Below are 6,491 nucleotides of genomic sequence, written 5' to 3' on the forward strand. Positions count from 1 at the left end.
TTTTATTGTGTAAAAAATGAACTCGCATAATCACGTACATAAAGAATCTTTTCTCTTTTTTTCATTGTAGATTAAATCAGCTATTGTTTATTAGTCATCATTAAACCAAATTCCCTAATATGTTTTGCATAATTTGAGATTTGGTTAACCAATTTTTTTATTAGTTATTCAATTGTACGAAGTTCAATCTATGCAACAAGGGTTTTAATTTAAGACTTTTTGTCCACTTTGCTCATCATTTCATACTCTTCTATTTCATCAGTTGTTTATTATATTTTTAATGATCAAGGTATTAATTGACCTATCAAATATAATAGATGTATTCCCCGTGCAACGCGCGGGTAAAAAACACTAGTTATACTTGAATTTGATGAAAAATATTTATGTGTATTTCATTCATTATACTTGACTAAAGACTACAATATATATGGACTAACAAAAAGATAAAAAGGAACTAAATCTATCTAAACTTATCTCTATCTAAATAGATATTATCATTATTTAAATAGATACTAATCTAAAATAGATAAACAAATCTAAACTATATCTCAATGAGATAAGACTAATAATAAACTAAATCTTAACAGATATTTAACACTCTCTCTCAAGCTAAAGCTTACTTAGCTTTAAGCTTGTAACAAATCGAACCAAGAAGAAAATTATCTTAATAGATATCCCTTAATAATGACGGTCTTGTCGAATCTCTGAATTGAATAAATTTTCAAACTTCTAGTAAATCCATGGCGGCAAAAGACAATTTCTCATACTTCAAATTGAATAATCTTTCAAACTTCTGCTAAATCCATGGGCAGGAAAAAGACAACTTCTCATACTTGATCTGGCTGAAATTGATGCAAGACAAAAACCAATTCTTCTGGAGTGTCGTAGGGTAGCTGAGCCAGCAAACAAGGGCGAAAAACCAGCAACAATACGCCCGAAAACAAAACAAGGCTGAAGCAACAACTCACCAACAACAACCACACAGAAATAAAACATACTTGAAGTCGATCGATTGATGACTTCTAAGACAAACAATGGTGTCAAATTTGACACAGACAACTCTCAAACATTAGAGAGTGGGCCAGCGCAACTCGCAGCTGAATCCCTAAAACCAGAACCAATAACTCTCAACTAGAGAGTGGGCCAGCGCAACTCGCAGCTGAAGCCCTAAAACCAGAAAACCAAACAATCGAGACAAAACAAACGAAGGTGACATTGTCACCTTTAAAACCAAATTGCATAAAGTCAACCAAGATCAATATAATAAGAACATCTTGAACAATGAGACGCAAACAACAACTGAAGTCTCAAAAACCAATGCGAACCTGAGCGTCAAAACAGAGTTAGAACTCTAAACCAAACCAAACCAAACCAAACCTGGCCATCAATGAGAGATGACACAAGAAACGTCCAAACAGGGTCAAAACAGCTGACCCACAAACCAAACAGGGAGAGGAAGACCGGACGATCACAACTGTGACGGCACAACACACGTCAAAACAGAGGATCCTTAAAACGCTGTTTACTAATTACTATTTAAAATCATAAAACGCTGTTTTCCTTATTTAATTGAATTGAATTAAAAGTATTTTATTACACATCAATCCTAGGCCAAAAATTCAAATAGTCATGCAATTAATTATGAGCCAAAATTACGTTATTAACTTTATTTATAATTAATGGTTTCCAATTTTAAAGCAATAATTAAGGTGATTTGGTAATTGGGCTGCAAAAAAAGATGAAATGTTGATTTTACGTTGATCCTGATGCTAAGCTCTTATTTATTATTCGCATCCGTGGTATTAATCCCATGCATCCTAAGACAAGGAGGATCTTGCAACTATTGAGATTGAGAAAGAATTTTGATGGTGTTTTTCTTAAAGTTACCAAATCAACAATGAAAATGCTGCTTTGTTGAGCCCAAATTTGAAGAGTGCAAGTATGGAAAGTAGAACCAGATAAGATATGGAAAGTTGAACAAGCAGAGAACTGCTCTGATTGGTAACTCTGTTATTGAGGAGGCCCTGGGTAAGTATGGAATTATGAGAACTTATCCATGAGATCATGACCGTTAGGCCTCATTTTAAGGGGCAAACAACCTTTCTTTGGCCATTTAAGTTCAAGGTTCCTTTGTTGCGCTTAAAGAAGAGAAACCACTATGTTGAAGGAGGTGGTACCAGAATCAGAGAGAATTATGTCAATGTGTTAACCAGTGCATGAATTAAGCAGTGGCAATGTCCAAAGATTAAATATGGTTAATCAATCTTTCGTACGTGACATGATTGATGTTAGTGTAAAACTTAGTGGTTACATATTATGAATAAAAAAACAAAACAAAATTTTATTAAAATGTTTTTAATTAAGTCTTAGAACTCCATATTAACTTTCCCTATTTCTTTTCTTTTATTTCAGAAAAATCATTAGGGCAATCATTATTCTCAATGTACCCATTATTAATTAATATATGTTACTTCAAATCTGCATATTATATCATTACATAACAAATTGTTATATAAAAAATGCAGCATTTGGATTAAACAAGTACAATTTTTCAAAGCATAAAAAAAGATAATACAAGACAAAAACCACAATAAAAAAGAATTGTGTTTCTACAAAACAAAAGCACATTTACAAAGGGAAATAAAACTTACATATTTATATTTTCCTATACCTAAAATTAATTTTATTTTTTAATTCATAAATTATCTTTTAATAAACAAAACAAAAATAACACATATTCTTTACAAATTCATGTGATTAAAACAGTTAATATCTCTTGCGGCATTCATGAGACTAATCATCTCAAGGCTCGAAGATGATATTAAGTGAGTATGCATGTCCCAACAAGTCAGTGACAGATCTAGAAATTTAAGGTTGTGAGGGCAATATACATATATATAAATTTGTAAAAAGAATTTTAATATATACTATTAGAAGTAAGTGTATTTTTTACCAAATAGGACACGCGTGAATATATTTTTTACCAAAGGGGCCATTAAAAACCACATACTTTTACAACTCAAGTGACGACATTTAGCAAGGTAGAACACAAGTGATGACATTTTTTTACTAAAGGAACCATTAAAAACTACATACTTTTACTACTCAATATTTTTTGTAATAATTTTTTAAAAAACCAAGTGAGGGCACTTGCCCTCATGATCTTAAACTTGGATTCGTCGTTGCAACAAGTCCTTCTACATACACATTACTTGCAAAAAAAACTTTCAAATATATGTTTTCTAATATCTAAAATTAAAATTTTCTTTTAGTTTATAAAATTTCTTTTGATTAACATAACAAAAATAACATAAAATTTAAAAAACTTCACGCTATATACAAAAATGAATATCCCCGTGCAACGCACGGGTTGGTAAAAGTACTAGTAAATTATACTCCCTCTGATCCACAATATAAGCGAAAAAAAATGGTGTTTTGGTGATCCACTTTATAAGAAATAAACATTGATTTTAGAGTGTGTTAAATATCCATTTTCAATTTTATCCTTATTTATTTAGAAAGTACTCCACTTTTTCATGTACAAGAAACATTTAATCTCCCCACTTTCCCATGTATAATAAGTGGTTTATTTACTTGGAGAAGAGAAAATAAGGTGCTGGACCTATCCTTAATTAAATGGTGTCATTAATGATTAAATGTTGTGTAGATAAGGGTGGTTTTGGAAACAAAATTATGTTTCAGCTTTGTTAATTGAAAAACACATGTTTTTATATTATTATTTTTTTTGATGAAAGTTTTTATGTTATTTCTTGGCATATGAGATGTTTGGTTTTTTTACTTATATTGTGGATCGGATGGAGTATATTGGCAAAGTTGTACACGGCAAACACAATTTAAGCCCATAAATAAATTTGTACACCTTTCCCAACATATTTGAACTTTAATTAATTATTCAGATTCATGTATTGAGAAATGAAGAGATAATGATTTCTGGACAATTGTCTGGAACTTGGATTTCCAAACATCTTTATCCTCTTTGCTGTGTATAAACATCTCAAATGCTTAAACTGATCCCAATCGTATCACCACTCCATGAGTATACTCCTTAGAGCTTGGACAAAAATTCAAACCTTGAGTAAATTGAATATAAAACTCCAAATATTTATAAGGTGAATCAATAGGTAATCGTACGCTAGGATTACATAATCTGCTAGCAGTACCTTTCCTTCCGAGAAAAAGAGTGCCTTATAACTAAAATTAGGAGTGCACCCATACCTTGCCTTTTGGGTCTCAGCTTCATCATTGAGTGTTCCACTTAGATCAAAAAGCGCCTGCAATCCCAACACTTGAAAGTTGAAACACATCATGTGAATGTTAAGATTTCACCTGGGATAACATGGACCCTCCTTTTCAAAACACTTCTCTAACCTGCAATATCATAATCTGGAAAAAAAAACCAATTACCCGTATATTTACTCCATCATTCAATTTAAGAAAACACTGAAATCATGAACCTGTAATCATTTCCCCAAATCAGAATAAAATAAATCTGAAAAAAAAGTTTAAAAATAAAAAAATGCCTATAAGAAATTCTTCAATCCATATAAAGGAAGTCGTTCCTGCAGGTAAAGGAAAATTCAGTGAACAAAAGAAGCAGAGAAAATTATGTGAAGGGGAAGCGTACTTCATCTCTTCTACGGTGTTGTTACCTGTGAGTGAATCAAGGAGAAGCGAACCAAAAAGAGAGAAAGGCAGCATCGACTTAGTGCATCTGAAAGGCTTGCTCCTCCTACAACAGTAAGCAGCAGTGAGGACCAAGCCATATGGTCTCACTCTCGCCGTAATCACAACAGTACCTGCGAATTAGAGTATAGAGATTAATGAAGGATTGAAGAGTGTCGTCGATTCGATTAAGCTGAAATTTCAATATAAAAAAAAACTAACTACGCGCTCTTTGTACGTGGATTTTTTCCCCTTCTCCTTCGAGAGCTGATTGATTGATGATTTCAGCAAAGGAAAAAGCCCTACACCAGAACTTGTAAGCATCATGTCTGCAGCAAGAAAGTAAGACCCAAAATTTAAGGAAAATAAAGGTGAAACGAAACGGTAAAACTTCATTTTCAAAGACTTCATCCTACTCACCCAAAGAAGAGAATGAAAAACCAAATGAAAGGTATGAAACAGCCAGGGAAATATATGCTGCAACGAAACGGAAGCTATGAAAGGAAAAACAAAAACGGAAGTCGTGAGGGGAAAAGTGGGCGACGCCTTTAGAAGAGGTGAAGTGGAGAAAAACTAAAACGTGAAACATCAAAATGCTGAAGGGAAACAAATGGTCAAGATTGAAATCTACGGCCAAGATATCATCTCTAACTAATTATGTTCTGATTTACTGAATTACCCATCTAGAAATTTCAATTCATGTGCAATAATTAATTGATTTACAAAATTGCCCTCAAAGCTTACAAAACACCTCCTTTATATATAGTGGGGCTTCTGTAAAACAAATCCCCACTACCACGAATAAGAAGCTATGTGATTTCTACTTCTGAGAGAGGAGGGCGAACGAAATTGAAGGGAAAGCGATGCAATCAATTTATGTCAAAATGTCAGTTTCAAAATGATGGTTACATCAAACCAAAAATTTGCTCAACGCACTATGAGAATGGGAGTTCATGGTAGACACAAATCATTCATGTTTGATGGATCTGCTACGCCACTCAAACAACATCAGGAAACAGATAGAGGAAACGTGAAGGAGAGCAGAGAAGAGAAAACGGCGGAACTCCTTGGTGCTCGCGGGCGTCGACGACGAAGAGGACGTGAACGGAGGCGGCGAAACTCCTTGGTGCTCGCGGGCGATGCGTTTTGTGGGCGGTGGAAGGGTTGAACAAAGTGGTTCGCCTTTACCATCGTCCATGTTCCTTCTCTTTCAATCCTTTTTCAATTTTGCAGTTCCTAAACTTCACAAATGACAGAGGTCAAGTAGATTGAAGGTTGGAGGATCACAATTTGGGTTTGGAAATCAAGATGGAGAACCACCTCTGTAGCCGGACCTGGTTCAAAACCATCAACAGATCCCAATTCATTCATTTTGGAACTGCACAACCGCCACTTTTGAGTTGCAACCGCCCACTCAATTTCAACCGCCACGACCAGAATTTAAACGACCATTTTGTCTCAACTGCTATTAGGGAGTTTGCAACCGCTCTTGCTTTCTCATCCGCCACTCTGGGTCGAAATCGTCCATGTTCGCCCATGAGTTCAATAAAACCAAATTGATTCAGGACCATTCAAACAGATCCTTGTTCCTCCAAATATTTCTTCTACTTTCTGTTTCAGTTTTGTTTCCATTAGATTTGTGCTCCGATTATCAATGGTTTGAAATTAATTCCATCATTCTTTTCTTTGTGTTTGATACGAGAAAGAGAGGAGCATGGCGGATTAAGAAGAAGGAGCATATGAGTTGGAACACACCAACTGTTCGACGAAATGCTTCAGCAAAACTTTGCATCTTCGAATGCCATAAT

The 6,491-nt window shown here is 34.3% G+C and overlaps 1 long non-coding RNA gene and 1 pseudogene across 4 annotated transcripts; one reads left to right on the forward strand and one right to left on the reverse strand.

Moving 5' to 3' along the window:
• Positions 1-1,015: 1,015 nt before the first annotated feature.
• Positions 1,016-2,220, forward strand: LOC130744396 (60S ribosomal protein L7-2-like; annotated as a pseudogene).
• A 1,853-nt stretch (positions 2,221-4,073) lies between these two features.
• LOC130743437 (uncharacterized) lies at positions 4,074-5,397 on the reverse strand. Of its 4 annotated transcripts, none has more exons than XR_009021483.1 (4): positions 5,104-5,397; positions 4,909-5,012; positions 4,671-4,817; positions 4,074-4,580 (listed from the first exon to the last, which is right to left on the reverse strand). It is a non-coding gene; the product is annotated as an uncharacterized LOC130743437 (long non-coding RNA). The 4 variants fall into 4 exon arrangements; XR_009021481.1 differs by having other exon boundaries at positions 4,922-5,012; positions 5,104-5,391; XR_009021482.1 differs by having other exon boundaries at positions 4,906-4,985; positions 5,104-5,386.
• Between the last annotated feature and the right edge of the window lie 1,094 nt (positions 5,398-6,491).

This window comes from Lotus japonicus, chromosome 3 (assembly GCF_012489685.1).
Source record: "Lotus japonicus ecotype B-129 chromosome 3, LjGifu_v1.2".
Taxonomy (NCBI): Eukaryota; Viridiplantae; Streptophyta; class Magnoliopsida; order Fabales; family Fabaceae; genus Lotus; species Lotus japonicus.